Raw genomic sequence first — 23,448 nt, 5'->3', positions numbered from 1 at the left:
TCTCCTGTTACCCTTGTGAAAATAAAAATTTTGGGGCAAAAAGATCATTTTTGAGGAAAGAAAAATGATTTTTTTTTGGGGGGGTCTAGTTTCCAAAATGGGGTCACTTGTGGGGGGTTTCTACTGTTTAGGCACATCAGGGGCTCTGCAAACGTAACATGATGCCCGCAGACCATTCCATCAAAGTCTGCATTCCAAAACGGCGCTCCTTCCCTTCCAAGCTCTGCCATGCTCCCAAACAGTGGTTCTCCCCCACATTTAGGGTATCAGCCTACTCAGGACAAACTGCACAACAACTTTTGTGGTCCAATTTCTCCTGTTACCCTTGTGAAAATAAAAATTTGGGGGCAAAAAGATTTTTGTGGAAAGTAATATGATTTTTTTATTTTCACGGCTCTACGTTATAAACTTCTGTGAAGCACTTGGGGGTTCAAAGTGCTCACCACACATCTAGATAAGCTCCATGGGGGGGTCTAGTTTCCAAAATGGGGTCACTTATGGGGGGTTTCCACTGTTTAGGTACATCAGGGGCTCTCCAAACGCGACATGGCGTCCGCTCTATATTCCAGCCAATTTGACATTCAAAATCTCAAATGATGCTCCTTCCCTTCTGAGCACTGCCGTGCGCCTAAAGATTGGTCTTCCTCCACACATGGGGTATCGGTGTACTCAGGAGAAATTGCACAACAAATATTGTGGTTTATTTTCTCCTGATACCCTGGACAAAATAAAAAAATTGTGTCCAAAGAAAAATTTTGGGGAAAAAAAGTTAAATGTTCATTTTTTCCTTACACATTGCTTCAATTCTTGTGAAGTACCTAAAGGGTTAATAAACTTCTTGCATGTGGTTTTGAACACCTTGAGGGGTGCAGTTTTTAGAATGGTGTCACTTTTGGGTATTTTCTGTTATATTGACCTTTCAAAGTGACTTCAAATGTTAGGTGATCCCTACAAAAAATGGTTTTGTAAATTTTGTTGGAAAAATGAGAAATCGCTGGTCAAATTTTAACCCTTATAACTTCCTAACAAAAAAAATTTTGGTTTCAAAATTGTGCTGATGTAAAGTAGACATGTGGGAAATGTTATTTATTAAGTATTTTGTGTGACATATCTCTCTGATTTAAGGGTATAAAAATTAAAAGTATGAAAATTGCAAAATTTTAAATTTTTTTTGACATATTTCCATTTTTTTCATAAATAAATGCAAGTTATAATCTCAGAATCAGCGGGATCCCTTGAAGCGTTCCAGAGTTATACCCACATAAAGTGACAGTGGTCTGATTTCAAAATTAAGGCCTGGTCATTAACCTACAAAATGGCTTGGTCCTTAAGGCGTTAAACAGTTCTTCTTTGTTTGATGTCTTGTGACTATTAGAGTTGAGCGAAACGGGTCGATCAAATTCATAAGTCGCCGACTTTCGCTAAAGTCGGGTTTCATGAAACGAAACCCGACCATAGCGTGAGGTCGGCCATGAGGTCGGCGACCAGAGCGCCAAAGTCGCGTTTCAAATGATGCTTCCAGCGTCCTTTTTCAGCCAATGATGGAGGACGCACACTGTGGGCAAAGCGATGACATGGGCAGCGGTCACCACCATCTTTGAGAAGGGCATGCAAGTGATTGGCTGGCTTTGTGTGGCGTCACAGGGGCTATAAAAGCGTGCACGCCGACCTCTATCTTACATCTGCCGATCTTAGCATTAGGGAGAGGTTGCAGCTGCTGATTCTGAATAAGGGAGAGCGTTAGGCAGGGAAGAAGAACCAAAAAACTGCTTCTGCTGGTAGCGATTTTCACTGTACAACACAACAGTTTGTGTGCAGTGACAGGGGAGAATATATTTTTGTGCATCAGCTCTGGTGGTTATTAGGCTGCCTTATAAGCTCCCTGATAGCTGCATTGTTGTTTGCACACTGCTGTGCAAACTGCTTTTTTAAAAGCAAAAATACTTTTCTTCCTCTTTTCTGCACAGTTACCAAGCGTTCATTCTTCCACACTTCTGTGTGTAGCAGTCCTGCTTATTAGGCTGCCAGCTGCCATACTTGGACTGAGACCATCATTGTCAGCCTCCTAAAATCTCTAGGGAGCTTCCAATTCTCCCCAATACTATATGCACCTTGTACCTGGCCATACACCAGCCAATTTCAGCCTGTTAAATTGAGGTGTAATCTATAGTGGGCCTGAGATAATAGTTCAGCCTCCTAAAATCTCTAGGGAGATTCAAATTCTCCCCAATACTATATACACCTTGTACTTTGTCATACACCAGCCAATTTCAGCCTGTTAAATTGAGGTGTAATCTTTAGTGGGCTTGAGATAATAGTTCAGCCTCCTAAAATCTCTAGGGAGATTCAAATTCTCCCCAATACTATATACACCTTGTTGTCATGATCCAGGGTGGATCTGACAGATTAAATGCACAAGTAACCTTTTTTTTTCCTGTGAACTGTTTTGCTCAGGGTTGGTTTTGTCCCCTGGTGGCCAGTATGGTCATTGCACTTGTGCTTAAAGATAGTTTTGCCCGGTGGCCAGTATGGTCATTGCACTGGTGTTTTTAGAGATAGTTTGCCCCCGGTGGTGGTTAGAGTAATTGCACGGGAATCACTAACAGGTGTGTTTGCTCTATAAAGGTGTGTCAGTAGTGCTCACTGACGTTGGTGATATTATTATTGTTGGGCTTTTCCAACGAACCTGGGTGAAGGAAGGAGCTGGATGGAGAGCTGGAGGAGAGTCCAGGGCGGCTTATTCAGAGTCCTGGAGTGGCAGCTATGGTGTCAGCGAGGAGTTTGTGTAAAGCATGGTGGAGTGGCAGCTATGGTGTCAGTGAAGAATTCCTGCAAAGCTTGGTGGAGTGGCAGCTATGGTGTAGAGCTGCACTCAGTTTGCTTGACTCTGTTACTGAGAGCTGCACTCAGTTTGCTGGACTCGGTTGCTGGACAGCTGCACTCAGGTGCTGGACTCGGTTGCTCCAAGGCGGCACTCAGTGCTGGACGCTGTTGCTGTAAAGATGCACCCTGGTGTTGGACACGGTGGAGGAAGATGCACTCAGGTGTTGGTCTCTGTTGCCAGGAGCAAGTGCATCAGAGCAAAGCTAAGTGTTTCCCTGTTTGTCACTTTTCCTCATGTTGGTGTTAGTGCAGCGGTGGGGCCAGTGACTGCGCCTCACAGCTCCTTAGCAAGGGATAGGTGTAGGGTGTGCCAGGGCTACAGGTTCCTGAGCGGCGCCCGGTGCGGAACCGGCATAGGGAACGTTAGTAGTGTTAGGGACACTGACTCAGGGGAGTGCAGGAGGTCTCCATGTCCCCCCGTTCCCTATCGCAGGGCCCTCCTTTGTAAATGTTTCCCTATCCCCCTTTGTCTGGTTGTATTAGTTACCAGCCTGCGGGCCGCGTCACACTGGACAATTACACGTGCCGCGTCCTGTTGTTTCAGTTACCGGCCTGCTGGCCATGTCACAACGGATGGGGCACGTGACACTTGTACTTTGTCATACACCAGCCAATTTCAGCCTGTTAAATTGAGGTGTAATATATAGTGGGCCTGAGATAATAGTTCAGCCTCCTAAAATTTCTAGGGAGATGTAAATTCTCCCCAATACTATATATACACCTTGTACTTTGTCATACACCAGACAATTTCAGCCTGTTAAATTGAGGTGTAATCTATAGTGGGCCTGAGATAATAGTTCAGCCTCCTAAAATTTCTAGGGAGATGTAAATTCTCCCCAATACTAAATACACCTTGTACCTTGTTTTACAGTACCATATAGCTGATGGTATTTTGGGTACATTTTCCCAAAAATGAAGAAGTATGGTGGAAGAGTCCATGAACGTGGGCGGGGGTTGCCATCTGGTACTGATGGTGGTGGTAGAGGTGCATCTGCTGGTAGTGGCAAAAGCACAACAGCACCTAAGGCAGGAGGTGTTGAGCCTGCATCATCGTCTGGCTCCACAAGGCCTCGAAGGCTCCCTTTTCTGGGAGTAGGTAAGCCGGAGCTTCAGGAACAAGTTTTGGCTTACATTGCTGACACAGCCTCCAGCTCTATCGCCTCCTCTTCAGAAGTTTCAAAAAATAAAAGCACTGAGTCGTCAATCGAGGCTCCTGGTCAGGAACAACACCTTTCCTTGTGTCCTTCACCCCTACCAAAAGTGAAGGATGCAGCAGGCCACACTACAGATTACTCCATGGAGCTCTTTTCACATACCATGCCTGGGTTATCAAGTCAAATCATGAATTCCCCAGTCCAAGATGAATCTGACATGGAGTGCACTGATGCACAGCCACTAGATTTTTCTGCTGATACATTCACTCAGAGCACTACAATGTCCTCGCAGTGTACTGAGCCAGAATCTGACCCTGATGAAACTCAGGTGCCCCTTCCCGCATACTATACCACCTTACACGGTGACACAGAGGAAGGTGCACATGAAATTGAAAAGGAGGTGATGGATGACCCAGTTGTTGACCCAGATTGGCATCCATTGGGGGAAGAGGGTGCCGCTGCCAATAGCTCAGAAGAGGAGGAGGAGGATCCGCAGCAGGCATCGACATCACAACAGCTGTTAGCTGGCAGGCCCATAGCAGTCCAAAAACGGGTTTCAAAAACCAAAAGAGTTGCAGCACAGCTTGGCCAGACGGTCAAATTAGCACAGCGTGCAAGGCCTCAAAAAAGAGTGCAGTGTGGCACTTTTTTGAACAAAATCCTCATGATCAGGCCAAGGTTATCTGTAAGAAGTGCGCAAAGACCTTTAGCCGAGGGAAAAATCTGAGAAATTTGAATACCAGTTGCATGCTTAGACATTTAACCACCATGCACTTGCAAGCGTGGACGGACTACCAAACCTCATGTCCCACATGTGCATCTGCTCCGAATGAAGTTAGTCAGCAACGCTACATCGCTTCCTCCACTGTAAGCCCACCGATTAGCACACCATCAGCAGCAAATGTTGAGGTGTCGTAGGAAGGCCAAAGCAGTCAGGGAATCACAATGTTATTGCTACGAAAGACTGAATCTAGGCCATCAGCAAGACCACCAACACCATCACCAATCCTCTCTCAGTCCGCCATGTCCATCGCTAGTTCCACCATATGCAGCTCTCAAGTCCAGCTCACTCTACCAGAGACTCTGAGTAGGACAAGAAAGTACTCATCCTCTCATCCGCGTACACTGTGTTTGAACGCCCACATTGCCAAACTAATCTCATTAGAGATGATGCCCTACCGGTTGGTTGAAAGCGAAGCTTTCCGCGAGCTCATGGGCCTACGCAGTACCACGCTATGACCTACCCAGTCGGCACTTTTCTCGAAAAGCCATCCCAGCCCTCCACCTGCATGTGAAATACTGCATTGTCCATGCACTCAAGCGATCAGTGAGTGGAAAGGTGCACCTCATAACAGATGCATGGTCTAGTAGGCATGGCCAGGGCTGTTACGTGTCCATCACTGCACACTGGGTTAATGTGGTGGATGCAGGGTCCACAGGGGACAGCGGCGTTGGGACAGTGCTGCCTAGCCCACGGTATAGGAAACAGTTGGCGTTCGACCCTCCTCCTCCTCCAGAAGCGAAAGCTCTTCCACAGAGCGCAGTCGCACGAGCACTCCATCCGCAGCTGCTAGTGTTGCACATGTGGTGTCCCACTATCGAACAGCTTGTGGTAAGCGTCAGCAGGCTGTGTTGAAGATGATGTGTTTGGGCGACAACAGACACACCGCGGAGGTACTTGCCGACTACTTGCAGCGACAAACTGAGTCATAGCTGGGCAGTCTACATCTTGAGGCAGGCAAGGTAGTTAGTGATAACGGCCAGAATTTTGTGGCAGCCATAGCCCTTTCAAAACTCAGACACATACCTTGCCTGGCTCACACCTAAACCTGGTGGTGCAGTGCTTCCTCAATAATTATCCGGAGTTAACAGCCCTGCTCCATAAGGTGCGAAGACTGTGCTCGAACATCCGCCGGTCGCCAATACTCTCCAGTCGTATGCAGAAGCTGCAGCGATTGCTCCACCTTCCCAAGCACCGCCTAATTATCGACGTTGCAACAAGGTGGAACTCCACCCTGCACATGGTTGAGAGGCTGTGCGAACAGAGGCAGGCTGTAATGCATTTGTGGGAGGATACACGGGCAGGCAGTTTGAGGGTAGACATGGAGTTGTCTGGTGTGCAGTGGTCGAAGCTGAAAGACCTCTGTAAAGTCCTTCAGTGTTTTGAGGAATGCACACGGCTGGTAAGCGCAGACGACGCCATCATAAGCATGAGCATCCCACTTATGCGTCTGCTCATGCAAACTTTGACGCACATTAAGGAGCAGGCGTCTGCAGCCGAGGAGGAAGAGGAGGAGGGAAGCCTTGATGACAGTCAGCCATTGTCTGCTCAGGGAACTCTCCTGGACGAGGTGAAGGAAGAAGAGGAGGAGGATGATGGGGATGATTATTTTGGGGAGGAGGATGCTTCTCAGGGGGCAAGAGAAAATGTCGGCGTGTCAAGGTCAGGTACAGGGTTTGTGTGTGACTGGAGGGATGTGGATTTGCCAGAAAGTGCTCCTCCACCCAGCACTCGCAGTGCATCATTGACACCTGGAACATTGGCCCACATGTGTGATTACGCCTTGCAGATCCTAAAAAGGGACCCCCGCATTGCCAAAATGATGATCGATGATGACTGCGGTTGGCCAGCATCCTGGATCCACGCTATAAAGGCAAATTCCAAAACATCATGCCACAGGAGAACCTTGACCTAATATTGGCTAACAAACAAGCAACTCTGGTAAACCGTTTGTTTGAGGCTTTCCCAGCACACAGCAGCGGTGATGGTTCTCACACGAACCGTAGGGGGCAACATGGAAGAGGTGTTTGTGGTGCACACATCCGAAGTGGCGTTGGAGACAGGGGTTTCATGACCATGTTGTGGACTGATTTTTCAAGTACCACTCAAACGACTGGTAATACTGCATCGATTGAAAGTGACAGGAGACAGCAGTTGTCAACTATGGTTACAAAATACTTCTCCTCCCATACCGATGTTCTCCCTCACAGGTCATTCCCCTTTGACTATTGGGCATGTAAACTGGACACCTGGCCTGAATTGGCACAATATGCCTTACAGGAGCTCGCTTGCCCTGCTGCTAGTGTGCTATCCGAAAGAGTCTTCAGTGCTGCTGGATCAATCCTGACAGAAAAAAGGACCCATCTGTCAACCCAAAATGTTGATGATCTAACCTACATTAAAATGAACCATGCATGGGTTTCATAGGATTTTGTCCCACCTTCCCCTGCTGACACATAGGTTGCCAGAAAAATGGCTTGCTTTTGTCCTCCTCTTCCTCGGACTTCTCCAATTCCTCCATTTGCAGCTGCTGAATGTCCAACATCAACATATGCCATTTTTTCAACCTCCCTAACTGGGCTGCCTCCCTCCCAGGGACGGGGCCACCACCTGGCACACGCACCCGTGCGAGTGCCGATGCCCTGGACAGGTGGGTGGGCCCAGTCTTGGGCGACGGCACTGGCACAGGGTCCCTCATCGTACAATCAAGTGTCTCTGATGGTGGGGGTGCACACCCGCCGTCAGACACAGCAGCGGACTATGAAGGGCCCTGCGCAAGTACCGCCGCCCACGAGGGGGCCCCCCTGCTTGCTCAGGTCCCCAGCACTTGCAATACTTACCTCTCCCTGCTCCACCACTGTGTAGTCTGGCCTGTTAAATCCTTCACTGGGACTGCCACTACAAATTTGGTGAACTGATAGATGATTTTTTTAAGACGTAGCTATGCCCTGTCCTGCTGGGCTCTATCTTCAGATGATCAATGGCTTCCATTTGTTATGGACGTCGACTCACAATGAGATGCAGTGGTGGTTTATCATCAGCTTTCACAGTTTTCCTACTCACAGATGTGTGACATTCCTGCCCACATTTTTAAATGTGTCTTCTCATGCCAATGCAATAGAATCGCCTACGGCCTGTGGCTTCTGTCTTTTGCACTCCAAAGTTACCTGACAGATCATGATAGGCAGTGAGGACTATGTCTACATCTCTCCCTGTGATCACAATTTGATGGAGATGAGTAACGGTGATGGGATCCATGGTACTGCGATACAGCAACCCTTTCTTCACAAAGAACTGTTTTCACTGTCTCCACAGACAAAGTAATTGAGGGTCTGCATCGCCTCTGAGAATTCTCCCAGGAGTTTTTCCCGTGAGTAGTAATTCCAAAATTTCTGCAATCATTCGACTTTCCGTCTGTACTTGTATCCATCTTGTTTTCTCTTGCGGAGAGTCTGGACTGTCTTACTGAGACTGAAATATATATGAAGATTTAAAAACACCCCAACAGTGTATACTGGTGTACGCTTCGAATACATTACCCTTTTCTAATTTTTAGATTATTGTCTAATCCATACTGAGGCTGTGAGTGTCTTTGTTGGACTCCGGAAATATACACAGAGATTTTTAATGTTTAAACTATGCTATATATACCTGGTATCCAGTGACACTGTACCCTTTCTCAACTTTCTACAATCTTGTCGAATCCATACTGGGCCTGAGACCGTCTGAGTATGTCTCCTGATTAGAGATGAGTGGTGTTTGAGTCGAATTGTTTGCCAAGTTCAAATTTGAGCTGTTTTGGGCGGTGTTCGAGCCGTTCGTTGAGCTCGTACACTTTGCTTAAAATTCGGTTGTTCGAGGTTCCGTTCGAGAGCGGTTCGTTCACCAAAAGCGTAACTTTATTTTCACATTAATAATGCTTTTCAATGTTAATAGACAGTTTCATGGCATAGTAGCGGTGTCTGGTAGCCAGCGGTGAAGTACACCTGTCAAGGAGCTACACTGTGTGTGTTTCTAATAATTTTTACCGCATCTTGTCCAGGAAATCCTTTTGGACCTTGTAGCACTGTCTGCTTCTCAGCAGAGGAGACCACCCGTGAACCTAGCTATGCCGCCTGTTTATGAAAGAACCAGTTTTTTACTCCATTTAGCCTAGTCAATACTTTGGGCCTAGTACCTGTTTCTACTGCTCAGCAGAGGAGCCCACCCGTGAACCAAGCTGTGCCGCCTGTTTATGTAAGAACCATTTTTTAACTCCATTTAGCCCAGTCAATACTTTGGGCCTAGTACCTGTATCTACTGCTCATCAGAGGAGGCCACCCGGGAACCTAGCTATGCCGCCTGTTTATGTAAGCACTGTCTGCTACTCAGCAGAGTTACCCACCCGTAAACCAAGCCATGCTGCCTGTTTATGTAAGAACTGTGTGCTACTCAGCAGAGGAGCCCAGCTGTTAAGCAAGCTACAGCACCTGTGGTTTGGACACTTAATTTTTGCACATTCTTTCTGGAATGCCGGTTAGGCCTAATTCCGGAATTCCGGTTGACCTGCACTTACTGGGAAATCCTCGTTCGCGGGGAAGAATTGGAATCCCAGATCCCCATCACTAACGGGGTTCAGCGGGTTATCCGCACCTGTAAGCGACACCCGCTGGTCCTTTCAGTGTAGCGCGCGTGCAGCCCCGGACATGTAAGGGCATGACAGACCTGTTATTGCTCGATCTCACGTGCCAGAGCCTCGCGAGTCCCTCTAGTAAGCTGGACGTGGACCACGGGGGTCGGATGGACAATGACCCAAAACATAAAGCCAAAGCAACCCAGGAGTTTATTAAAGCAAAGAAGTGGAATATTCTTGAATGGCCAAGTCAGTCACCTGATCTCAACCTAATTGAGCATGCATTTTCACTTGTTAAAGACTAAACTTCAGACAGAAAGGCCCACAAACAAACAGCAACTGAAAACCACCTCAGTGAAGTCCTGGCAGAGCATCAAAAAGGAGGAAACACAGCGTCTGGTGATGTCCATGAGTTCAAGACTTCAGGCAGACATTGCCAACAAAGGGTTTTCAGCCAAGTACTAGAAATGAACATTTTATTTACAATTATTTAATCTGTCCAATTACTTTTGGTCCCTATAAAAACAGGGTGACACATGTTAAGGAGCTGAAACTCCTAAACCCTTCATCCAATTTTAATGTGGATACCCTCAAATGAAAGCTGAAAGTCTGAACTTCAACTGCATCTAAATTGTTTTGTTTAAAATTCATTGTGGTAATGTCTAGAACCAAAATTAGAAAAATGTTGTCTCTGTCCAAATATATATGGACCTAACTGTATATACGGAGATTTAGAATGTTTAAACTATACTATATATACCTGCTATCTGATGATACTGTACCCTTTTTCTACTTTTTATATTCTTGTCTAATCCATACTGAGCCTGTGAGCGTCTCTGTGTGACTCATGAAATATATATGGAGATTTACAATTATCCTTTGACTGTATACAGCTGTACGCTTCTGATACAGTACCATATATCTGATGTTATTTTGGGTACATTTTCTCCAAAATTTGGAAGTATGGTGGAAGAGGCCGCGGACGTGGGCGTGGGGAGGCCAGCTGGTACTGATGGTGGTGGTGCATCTGCTGGTAGTGGCAAAAGCACAATAGCAGGTAAGGCAGGAGGTGTTGAGCCTGCGTCATGGTCTGGCTCCGGAAGGCCTGGAAGGCTACCTTTTCTGGGAGTAGGTTAACCGCTTTTAAAGCCGGAGCATCAGGAGCTGGTTTTGGCTTACATTGCCGAAACAGACTCCAGCTAATATGCCCTCCTCTTCTGAAGTTTCAAAAAATGCAAGCACTGAGTCGTCAAGTGCTGGCTCCTGGTCAGGAAGAACCCCTTTCCTTGTTTCCTTCACCCCCACCAAAAGTGAATGATGCAGCAGGGCACACTTCACATTAGTCCATGTAGCTCTTTCTCACATACCTTGCCTGGGTTATCAAGTCAAATCGTGAATTATCCAGTCCAAGATGAATCTGACATGGAGTGTGGGTGGCCAGCCAGGGCAGTGGGGTTAATCGGTACCTGACCGGTTTCTCAGAGGGATGTGTCACGGTGGTGGTGACCCGGTCCGTGGCCCTGGACGTCCATGCAAAGGGGTGAATAATGTTTATAGGTGAATGATATGTGACGCCACCTGTGGTTTCTGATCAGATTGACCAGCGCTGCAGTGTCGCTTCTCTGGGACAGATGATGTTGTGGTGCAGCTAAGATGTAGAAGCCCTGCACAGGTAGGGCCATAGTCGCAGGGCAGATGAAAGAGTTGGTAGATGGTGTGCAGTGCAGGATGTAGCAGAGCCATGCGCCAGGCGCAGGAGAAAGATGACAGACACAGTCGTGCAGTTCCTTTATCTGTACTTGGTAAGTGCCGTCCAGGACCCAGAGTACAGATGGAGAAGGAGTTGGTCAGCCTGGAAGCAAATTAGGAATTCTCTCTCTGCAGATAGGTTTGTCCCTACAAACTTGGAGACCGGAATCTGGACCATGCGCTACAGCTAGGAGTGAGTCTTAACTCTGCTCATCCTCGAGATCCCCTTCTCACGTCCACACACTTCCCCTTCCCTTCACAGACTGTCCTAACTTCCCTCCTCCCGACCACAGAGAGCAGCTCCTCAGCAGTCAGGTTCAGCGCTCTCCCTGCTGGCCTGGAGTGGGAACTGTGTTGTGTGTTGGTTTAACTGCTAAAGAGATCCTTCGTTGCTCCCAAGCATAACATCGCACTCCCTAGGAGTAAGGTAATGCCACTGTGGCGACCGTACTCCTGGGGGCGCCACAAGTGCACTGATGCCCAGCCACTGCTAGATGATTCTGCTAGTACATTGACCCAGTCCACTACATTCCCCTCGCACTCTACACAGCCAGAATCTGACCCTGATGAAACTCAGGTTCCCCTTCCCGCATACTATACCACTTTACACGGTGACAAAGAGGAAGGTGCAGATGAAAGTGCAGGTTCCTTGAGCAGGTGGGGGGGCATACTCATGGGCGACGGCACTGGCACAGGGCCCCTCATAGTACGCAAAAGTGTCTCTCCCGCCATCAGACACACCGCCACACACCAGTGCCATCGCCAACGAGTGGGCCCCCCCTGCTTGCTCAGGATCACAGCACTTGCAAAGTTGAAATACTTACCTCTCCCTGCTCCACCGCCATGCCGTCTTCCGCGTTTCCTGACAGTGACATTCTGGTCAGAGAGCGCGATGCCCTCTGCCTAAACAGTCCAAGTGCAGAGAGATGGAAGATAGGGATGACGAGGAGTCCAGAGTACAGGGATTCACTAGTGAGGAGACTTATGTAATTGTTTTAAAGGTTGGGAGCAGTTTTTGGGGAGCACTATACTCTGGAGAATGATATATGGGGCCCACCATACACTGGAGCATTCCAAAGGTGGACATCAGACACTGGAGCAGCATTTACAGGGCCCATTATACACTGGATCATTAGAAATGGGGCCCATTATATATGGAGCATTATTTGGGCCCATAAGACAGTGGAGCTTCATCCATGGGGACCAACATATACTGTAGCATTATGTGGAGATCATCACATACTGTATCAAACATTATATGGGACCAATGATTCTGTATGGAGAAATATATGGGCCTCATTACTCAGTATGGCGCACTATGCAGTGGCCATAATATGGTATGGAGTAATATACTATCCGTTTTTGGAGCTATTGGAGAATTTTAAATGGATATCAGTCACGTGATGTAAGAAGTGAAGTATTTTTCATTGTACTATACCGCTATTTCTCTGCCATATCAGAGGATCATGAATTGTTGCATGTGTTAAAGGAGCCCATTAATACTCTTTGGCCCTGGGCCCACGAAAATCTGGAGCCAGCCCTACCCCCCCACAACTTTAGCCAAATACTCCCAGTTTTTAATGCCTAACTATTATTATAAAGTAAATTAAGGTTGACAAGCTTAAGCAATAAGAATTGATGTTTTTGGCATTAAAAAGGGCACTGTAGGTGTGTTTCCTGTCCTCCACTCACTGCCGACTTTTCTTCCCCATTGACTTGCTTTGGGCTTCGTGTTTCAGTCGGCCTTCGACTTTTCACGATAATCGGCCAATTGCGTTCGACCCAACTTTTGCGAAAGTCGGGTTTCATGAAACCCGACTCGACCCGAAAAAAAGGCAAAGTCGCTCATCTCTACTGTAGGGACTATCCATCATCCTCTTGATTACATTCCGGAGGTTTTCAATGGGGTTCAGGTCTGGAGAATGGGCTGCCTATAACAGGGTTTTGATGTGGTGGTCTCTTAAATTTTGCCAGAGCTGTAGCAGAGGATGCAAGACCATCCAGGAATCTCACAGAACTGGAAGAATTTTCCAAGGAAGAATGGATGAAAATTCCTCAAATAAGAATTGAAAGACTTTTGTCTGGCTACAAAAAGCGTTTACAAGCTGTTACACTTACACTTGCAAAAGGGGGTGCTACTAGGTACTAACCATGGCGGGTGCCCGAACATTTGCATCTGCCCATTTTCCTTTTTGAAATTTTTAAAATGTAAAAAATAACAGTATTTTTTTTCCCAAAATACAAAATAAATGTGTCATCTTTAAAGGGGATCTTTCACCCCATTTTTGGACTATCAGCTGCCGGCACCACCATCTGGGGCTTATCTACAGCATTCTGTAATGCTGTAGATAAGCCCCCGATGTAACCTGAAAGATAAGAAAAATGAGTTATATTATACTCACCCAGGGGCGGTCCAGGTCCGGTTTTGGTCTGATGGGCGTCGTGGTCTGGTCCGGCACCTCCCATCTTCTAACGGTGACGTCCTCTTCTTTGCTGCCCGTCGTGGCTCCTGCGCAGGCGCACTTCTCTGCCCTGTTGAGAGCAGAGCAGAGTCCTGCAGTGCGCAGACGCCGGGAGAGGTCCAGTGCCTACGCACTGCAGTTTTCTGCTCTGCCCTCAACAGGGCAGAGCAGTGCTCCTGTGCAGGAGCCACGACAGGCAGCAAAGAAGAGTACGTCACCATTAGAAGATGGGAGGTGCCGGACCACAACACCCATTGGACCAAGACTGGACCGCCCCCCGGTGAGTATAATATAACTCATTTTTCTTATCTTTCAGGTTACACCGGGGGCTTATCTACAGCATTACAGAATGCTGTAGATAAGCCCCTGATGGCAGTGATGGCAGCTGATATTTTAGAGATCATTTCATCTTCAACTTGCTTAACTGTTCACAATAACAGCAATTTTGAAAAGGGGAGGCCCAAACTTTTACATGCCATTGTAAGGCTATGTGCACACGTTGCGGATTCTGCTGCGGATCCGCAGCGTTTTTGGATCTGCGGAACCGCAGCAGATTTAGCTGTGTTGTACACTACCATTGTTTTCAATGGTAAAATGAAAAACGCTGTGCACATGCTGCGGATTTTTCCGCCCGGATTTGCTGCGGGTTCAAATCCGCAGCATGTCAATTCTTTGTGCGGAATCCACAGCGGTTTCACACCTTCTCCATTGTAGAGGTGTTAAACCGCAGGGCTAAACCGCAGGCTAATCCGCAGGTAAACCGCAGGTCTTTTGACCTGCAGATTTTTCCAAATCTGTGCGGAAAAATCCGCAGCACCTTTCACTACGTGTGCACATAGCCTAAGCTATATGGGATGGATGTTAATATATCCAAGCCTTTTGTTGCCAGTCTTAGTCTCTACCACCAAAACTAGGTGGATCAAGCTTTTTTTTCAATTGCTCCTTTTCCCTGCACTGCCCCTATAGTAGAAACAAAATATTACAAGCAAGCCATCAAAATCACTGAGTCATAATTCAGAGCTAAAACCAATGCTAGATGCAGCTATTATAGCTTTAGCATATAAAGTGGTCTCTTTCTTTTAGATGACTACTAGCATTTCAAATGGGGTTGTATAAGACAGACAACCTCTTTAAGTTTAAAGCAGCGCCTATAGATACTAACTGGTGGCAAATAAGGGAGCTATTGTAGAGTAGGCTGATACTTAAGATTTCCAGTAACACCAGTCCACTACAAGAGACACAACATGTTTCCATGAAAACAGCAATACTCCGCGAGCTTATTTAATCAAATATAAGGAATCGATTGTCTATTGGCTCCTGAAAATATGTAAGTCCATGCAATGTATCCTATTGATCCAGAGAAGATCTATAAGATCTGTCTTATGCAATAGTCGCATTCATTCATACAAGCATCTTCACCTAGTCATCATGGATCAGGTGTTAGGCGTCGGGTTCCTGCAGCGGCACAACTGGAATCCGGAGCCTCGCATTCTGCGGTCTCCCATTCCCCATCGACCGCAGAGGAGCTTGCTCAGTGGCCCCGTCGTTCCCGACGCTCTGCCCGGACCTGCTCCGTGGGTCTGGCTGTTGCTGCCACCTTCGGGCCAGCAATAGCAAAGCAGGCTGTTCAGCAGCAAACCACTCCAGAGGCTAAGTCCTTCTGTCACTCCACTGAGCATGCTCATGAGACGATCTCCCATTGGAGATCGGGAGTTACATGCCCAGGTCCTTCTCCAGATCTGATTGGTCCATCTCAGGGATCTGGAAGCTTCCGGAAGGTCCCGGCTATAAAAGGTTTGCATGGCCCCTCGGCCATGCGCTAGTATAGACGCTAGTTGCTAACTGTGTGAATGATGATGGATTCATGAACCTGCGAATGACTCAATAAGATTCCCTTCCCTCTGATATTACGTGTGTGGATAGGGACTTAGTCATAGAGTCAGCGCCAGTCAGTGGCATGCTACAGGCCACAGTGCATATCTCCACAGAACTAGCGTCCTACAGTGTGCCCCCTCCTGGGCATTGTCGTATAGTGGCTGTATCAGTCGCCGCGCTGCAGTCAGCAGCACTTGTCAGCGTCCGCGGTAGCGACGCCGCACGCATGGTGGGTCTAGACGGACACTGACCCTGTGTCTTGGGCCCTAGTCCTGTGACCATATACCGTGCATGCATTCTGCTGAGACCTGTGAGTCTAACAGGCTCGGTATTTATGTTTATTGCTTTAGCGCCTCTGTGAATTAACAGAGTACGCTCAGCGCACACCGGGTGACGTTCAACCCGCGTGCGATATACCGCCATATTGAGTGTCCGCCATTACCTAGCAGCAGAGTAACACCTTCTGCACGGTGGACCCCGGGCGGCGAACGCACTTTCTATTATTTATTATTTAGTGCGTTCCGCCGTCCCTAACATCAGGCATGGTCAACCATATAAGGATTATCCTTCTTCACATGACCACTGGCATAGTCCTGAAGACCACCTAGATATCTTGAATGGAACTAACCTAGTTCAGATAGACTATTTAGTTTCTTCATGTTTTGGACTACTTTGAAACTCAACCACCATGTGTTCCCTCTAATGAGGATTAGCAAAAAAAATTGAACATCAGGGTTCCATAGCTTTTTTTGGTTGCTAAAAGTTATGAGGAACCCGATAGTAAAAAAAATCCGGTGGCACTCTCATCCAAGGGCATACATACAACAGAGGTACACCAAGTGACATCAATAGGGTTTGTAGAATGTCGAACCAGATCAGGTTGGGTCAATTTTCTCTTTATTCGTCTACAAAGATTAAAACAGAGACCCCCTTATAATGCTGGTTATCACTACCTAACCCTTGGCCACCTGGGACAGAAGCACTTTGTGTTTGTTAGACCCTATCTCTGTTTCATAATTTTAATTGAAGGGCCAGTGGTCAGAGGATCACAACATAGGTTCTCAAGACCCAAGAACAATGATACAACCTAGTCTGGACCTCCTCTTTCTATGGATCCTATAGTACACATGGTTTTGCTTTATGAGCCTCCTGGGATGATCCCCTCTCCAGAAGTCCTCCAAGAAAGAATAGTGGAAAGAACATAGGGGCAGACATATGTGAATCCTCCTGACCAGGGTGGCTAGGACTGTGGTAGGATGTACTAGCACCTTTGGTGGGGGAAATCCTATTTTAATCTTTGATATATATGGCCCCTGCTCTCAATAGTCAAAATACAATGGATCATAGAAACCATATATGTCAATGAGGAGCTTTTAAAGGCGGACTTTCTCAGTACCACTGTAGCATATCAAAGAAATGTGATAAGCGGTCCTAGCACATGAATCTGAAATAGAGGAATACGGGCCATTTTAAAGGCCTTCAAAATTTTCCCTGACAACCATTGTGGGGCACAATATGGCAGCATATAGATTGCGTACAGATCCCCAGGTGGTTAAAGTGGCCCCAAAGATGTCCCAGGCATATTTTGATAATGGTTTCAAGGAAATTAAGACACTTTAGGTCCCCGTTAGGCACTCAAGTCAAATTCAACCATTATAACAATGCCTTAGGGGTCATGATGGTGGCCTCATAATTAGAGTTGAGCGATACCGTCCGATACTTCAAAATATCGGATCGGAATGGATCGGCCGATCTTTAAAAAAAGTATCGGTATCGCCGATGCCGATACCGGAAGTCCCATTCAAGTCTATGAGACTTCCGGTATCGGAATTGGAAAAACCCTTTCCTGCCCTTGTACAGCCTCTCGGGGGTCTGTACGGGCCTGCCGGGGGTCTCTGCCGGCCTGCCGGGGGTCTGTGCCGGCCTGCCGGTGGGCTGTGCGGACTGCCCGGGGTCTGTGCACCCTGTGGGGGTCTGTACCGGCCTGCCGGGGGGCTGTGCTGATGTCCGGGGGTCTGTGCAGGCATCGTCCGATGGGACTACAAGTCCCATCGGGCGATGCCTGCTACCATGACAGTGATTGACACATTAGCCAATGATGGGACAGTAGTAGTCCCATCATCCGGCTAATGTGTTAAATGTAAAAAAAAAAAAAAATACTACATACATACATACTACATGCATGCTACATACATAGTACATATATACTACATATATACTACATGCATGCTACATACATGCTACATGCTACATACATACTACATACATACTACATGCTACATACATACTACATACATACTACATATATGCATCATACATACTACATGCTACATACTACATATATGCATCATACATACTACATGCTACATACATACTACATACATACTACATATATACTACATGCATGCTACATACATACTACATGCATGCTACATACATACTACATGCTACATACATACTACATACATACTACATGCATGCTACATACTACATGCTACATACATACCACATATATACTACATACATACTACATACATGCTACATACATACTACATGCATGCTACATACATACTACATGCTACATACATACTACATATATACTACATGCATGCTACATACATACTACATGCTACATGCATGCTACATACATACTACATGCTACATACATACTACATACATACTACATGCATGCTACATACATACTACATGCATGCTACATACATACTACATGCTACATACATACTACATACATACTACATACATACTGCATGCATGCTACATACATACTACATGCATGCTACATACATACTACATGCTACATACATACTACATACATACTACATGCATGCTACATACTACATGCTACATACATACCACATATATACTACATACATACTACATACATGCTACATACATACTACATGCATGCTACATACATACTACATGCTACATACATACTACATATATACTACATGCATGCTACATACATACTACATGCTACATGCATGCTACATACATACTACATGCTACATACATACTACATACATACTACATACATACTACATGCATGCTACATACATACTACATGCTACATACATACCACATATATACTACATGCATGCTACATACATGCTACATGCTACATACATACTACATACATACTACATGCATGCTACATGCATACTACATGCTACATACATACCACATATATACTACATACATACTACATACATGCTACATACATACTACATGCATACTACATACAATACATACATAGACATACAGTACATATAACATAGAGTAACATACTTACCAATACTTGTCACATTGTTCCCCGAAGCCATTGTCGTCTACGGAATAAATATTAACATAACAAACCACAAAAATACTCACCCATGATCCGAAGCAGTCCACGAGTGTGTCCCACGACGATCTTGGGTAGAGAACTGCAGCATCAGCTGATGCTGCCGCTCTCTACGGGCTGCAGGAATCCAATGACGGAAGGTAGGTATCCTTCCGCACTGTATTCCTCCGCCACTTAAAAAAAAAAAAGTCCCTAGTCTCACTTTATGGTAAAAGCTGTGTGGGAATTCACACAGCTTTTACCATAAAGTGAGCTAGGGATTTTTTGTTAATATTTTATGTTAATATTTATTCCGTAGACGACAATGGCTTCGGGGAACAATGTGACAAGTATTGGTAAGTATGTTACTCTATGTTATATGTACTGTATGTCTATGTATGTATTGTATGTAGCATGCATGTAGTATGTATGTAGCATGTATGTAGTATGTATGTAGTATATATGTGGTATGTATGTAGCATGCATGTAGTATGTATGTAGTATGTATATAGTATGTATGTAGTATGTATGTAGCATGCATGTAGCATGCATGTAGTATATATGTGGTATGTATGTAGCATGTAGTATGTATGTAGCATGTATGTAGTATGTATGTAGCATGTAGTATGTATGTAGCATGCATGTAGTATGTATGTAGCATGCATGTAGTATATATGTAGTATGTATGTAGCATGTAGTATGTAGTATATATGTGGTATGTAGCATGTAGTATGTATGCAGTATATATGTGGTATGTATGTAGCATGTAGTATGTATGTAGCATGCATGTAGTATGTATGTAGTATATATGTGGTATGTATGTAGCATGTAGTATGTATGTAGTATGTAGCATGCATGTAGTATGTATGTAGTATGTATGTAGTATGTATGTAGCATGCATGTAGTATATATGTGGTATGTATGTAGCATGCATGTAGTATGTATGTAGTATGTATGTAGTATATATATATATTTTTTTTTAAACATTTAACACATTAGCCGGATGATGGGACTACTACTGTCCCATCATTGGCTAATGTGTCAATCACTGTCATGGTAGCAGGCATCGCCCGATGGGACTTGTAGTCCCATCGGACGATGCCTGCACAGACCCCCGGACATCAGCACAGCCCCCCGGCAGGCCGGCACAGCCCCCCGGCAGGCAGGTACAGACCCCTACAGGGTGCACAGACCACCGGCAGGCCGGCACAGCCCCCCGGCGGGCCGGTACAGACCCCGGGCAGTCCACACAGCCCCCCGGCAGGCCGGCAGAGACCCCCGGAAGGCCTGAAATGACGGCGCATCATGATGCGCACGCACCGCGCATCATGATGACGTCATTTCGGCTGTCAATCAACTTTGAACTTCCGATTCCGATGCCCATGCCCGATATTGAAAAAATATCGGATGTCAGTATCGGAATTCCGATACAGCAAGTATCGGCCGATACCCGATACTTGCGGTATCGGAATGCTCAACACTACTCATAATGTCATTTCTGATAATATGAGGAGGCATGGAATTACTATTTATGCTTTCTTCTGTAAGGGTGGAGCTTGGCATCTTTCACAGACCATAGTAACATTGCTCCTGCGGTGTCCAACCAGCCAACCCGTGCCTGTAATCAACCTCAATCATATTACTTTATCATTTATGGTAAATGATTGCTTTTGATTAGCCATCACCTCATTCTGGGTTTTATTAAATCTCTTTAATATATATATATATATATATATATATATATTATGAGTTGAAAGCTGGAACCGATGACTACGCGCGTGTAAGGCTACAGAGAGCCGCCGCTCACAGTGCAAGGGGGTGTTTTGATATTGCTATCGCTTACAAAGAACAGGAGTGTAACCACTTGAACGCCATCATATTACCAATGCAGATCATCCTTTATTCCACTGTGTTATGCAAATCCTTCACTGCTTTTTTATCTTATCCAAGATGAGAAAGTGAACAGGGCCGGTAGAAATGAATCATTATTCATTAGGGTTATAATATTATTTTATTATTTCGAATGTGGGGGTAATTGAAAATTATGACCATCTGCTCCCTTATTCCTTGGGATTTTGGATTTTTCCTGGGGAGGTTTTATTTGTAGCAACATCTCAGAATTATCCCTCGTTTTGTGAGCTGCAATATGCTGCAGAGCTTAGCAAATAAACACAAGGGGTGGGCTGGTAGGGTTTAATTAGTGTGTATGGGTAATAATGCATCTAAACGAGGCCTGTCCGTCTCCCCAGTGACACGATAAAATCTTGTTATTCAAATTTTATGATAAAGCCAGGAAAAGAATTTCACTAGGTATCAGTTTATTAATATGTTTTATATTATATTTTTTGTATTATTTTTGTATTTGATATTTTTGTTTTATTTTTAGATTATTATGATTTTCTGTTTTATTTTTAGATTATTTTTTTAAACTATTTTTAGATTTTTTTTTGCTTTATCACTTTGTAATTTTTACGCTATTTATATTTTTTGCATTATTTTTGCTATTATTTTCAGTTTTACGTATAGATTATTTTATATTTTTGCATTATTTTTAGATTATTATTTTATTTAAAATTATAATTATATTCTCTCTTTTGGTATTTTTATATTTTATTTTTAATTTCATTTTCTATTTTTTTATTAATATTATTACAGTTTGCATTTTTTTTTATATTTTTCATATTTTGGTTATTAAAAGCATTTTTGCCCATCTTTTTTGTACCATTTAAATATATTATTAAATTATCTTTATTTTTCAAACTGTTTTTTACATTTCTCTAGCCCATAAATTGGCACAAATATCATTATTTAAAAAAAAAAAAAAATTACATTACGGGCAAGAACTTGTTAGTTGTAAAAAAAAAAAAAAAGCCAAAGGTGCCTGAATGCATTGCAATCAGGCTCTTCACGGCCTTCCAGATTAACCCATTTCAAGCGAATTCTGAGACGCCTTTTCAAGAGTCTAAAAATAAACAGGGTGGCGCCATATATTTTTTTTTCCATCCCCCCCACCCCATTATTCTTGGATTCCATATTTGTGTCTCACCCATCGCCCTGTCCGGATCTTACAGAGCAGTCGGATTGGTAGAAATTTAACATTTTCCAAAAATAAAATATATAAAAAAAAAATCACAAATTGAAACACAAAATTATAATACGTGCTAAACATAAAAACATAACAAAAAAATAAAATAGATAAAGCAGCACTATTGGAATGCAATAAAAGCTAAAGGGATTTTTGGACCATAGTAAGAAATATCACCCCGGTACCAGACTCCGCATCTGTGCCCGGGAATGATGCTGGCATGCATCCCTGCAAACACACATGGATGGTTACATAGGGTTAGCGCGCGGCTCACCTGGTAAGCTTCTCTCCATGCTAGATCAAAGCTCGCAAGGAACGCAGCTTCGCCCCATACACCATCTCCTTTGGCTTGAAGGATCCCTGTATATTCCCACCGTAAATTCATGTCTGGAAAAAGGAGAAAGAATGGACTTCCCTTTGTAGAAAAAAAAATCTATTTTTAATAAAAAAAAAAAATGTACAAAAAAATCTATAAATCTAATATATTGCTTTAAAGAAGCTCCAGCGTATGGATGTGTGAGTGAGAGTAATCCTACGTCCCCCCCCTGTTGCAGGCTGCATACGATCTGGTGCCTGCAAGTCACTGTCACAGAATGAACAGCCCTGAGAGACCCACGGCTGCTATTTTTAGCTCCTTTCCCATAGAGCAGAAGTAGATATTCCATTAAAATACACTGAGGCATAAGACTGCACCAGAATCCAGAGTCCGGGGCGGCCACCACATCCTCCAACCCTGCGCTGCCTCGTCTTCCGAACGCTCGTTCCCGGCGCGCTTCTGCTCATTAACTCCTTGGCTGCACATCCTTGCAGAGTAGATCTTAGGAAGAAAGAGACGACAGGAGAAAAAAATAAAAATATCAAAATTAATGAAAATTGAAAAATTCAGAATTTTTCAAATGGAGAAATGCAATTTGCAGTTTATTATTTTATTCTAGCTTTCTGCCTAGTTGCAATACCACACGTATCCTGTGGACAGGTGTGGTGCTAATCTTGGAAATAAGCAGTGTTTTTTTTATTATTATTATTATTTATTTATATAGCACCATTGATTCCATGGTGCTGTACCCCTCATAGTTCAAGTACCTCTTGCAAAGAGGTTTCGATTATTTAATCTGCAACATTGACCTGTCAATTCAAGGGTATAAACTAACTATTTAGACCTTATCATACATATAATATTGCACCACTCTTTTACATGGCTTGCGTCTGGTATTGCAGCTCTGGCTCTTTTTTATGAAGCCCAACATTGTAGATCCAATTTTCTAAAAGGGTATTAGACAAGCCTAGAGAACCCCTCTAAGATGCCTCATGGTGCCCAAAAAGCTAAGCTAGTTGATGTCTCTAAAATTCCAATCAGGGGGCACATGAGGTGTCTTTTTAAGGAGACCTCTCTCACACAATGAGTTGAAAGGGCTCGCGAAACACCTTTGATGCCTAAGAGTCATTGCAAGATCCGTCCATGATCAGAGTGAGTGAAGGTGCTCACTAGGGAGCAAGGTAGCAG

The 23,448-nt window shown here is 44.7% G+C and overlaps 1 protein-coding gene across 1 annotated transcript in view; it reads right to left on the bottom strand.

Annotated features, from left to right (window-relative positions):
• ANKRD34A (ankyrin repeat domain 34A) overlaps positions 1–23,448 on the bottom strand; it is a 79,916-nt gene that overhangs the window by 13,097 nt on the left and 43,371 nt on the right. Inside the window, exon 2 of the mRNA XM_073567041.1 lies at positions 22,219–22,761. The gene's annotated coding sequence lies outside the window, so the exon portion shown is untranslated. The remainder of the gene's footprint in view (positions 1–22,218; positions 22,762–23,448) is intronic.

This window comes from Dendrobates tinctorius, unplaced genomic scaffold (assembly GCF_039654945.1).
Source record: "Dendrobates tinctorius isolate UK_male_01 unplaced genomic scaffold, ASM3965494v1 ptg000019l, whole genome shotgun sequence".
NCBI classification, from domain to species: Eukaryota; Metazoa; Chordata; class Amphibia; order Anura; family Dendrobatidae; genus Dendrobates; species Dendrobates tinctorius.
The sequence above is the reverse complement of the archived record's forward strand: the minus strand, read 5'-3'. Positions and strand labels throughout refer to the sequence as shown.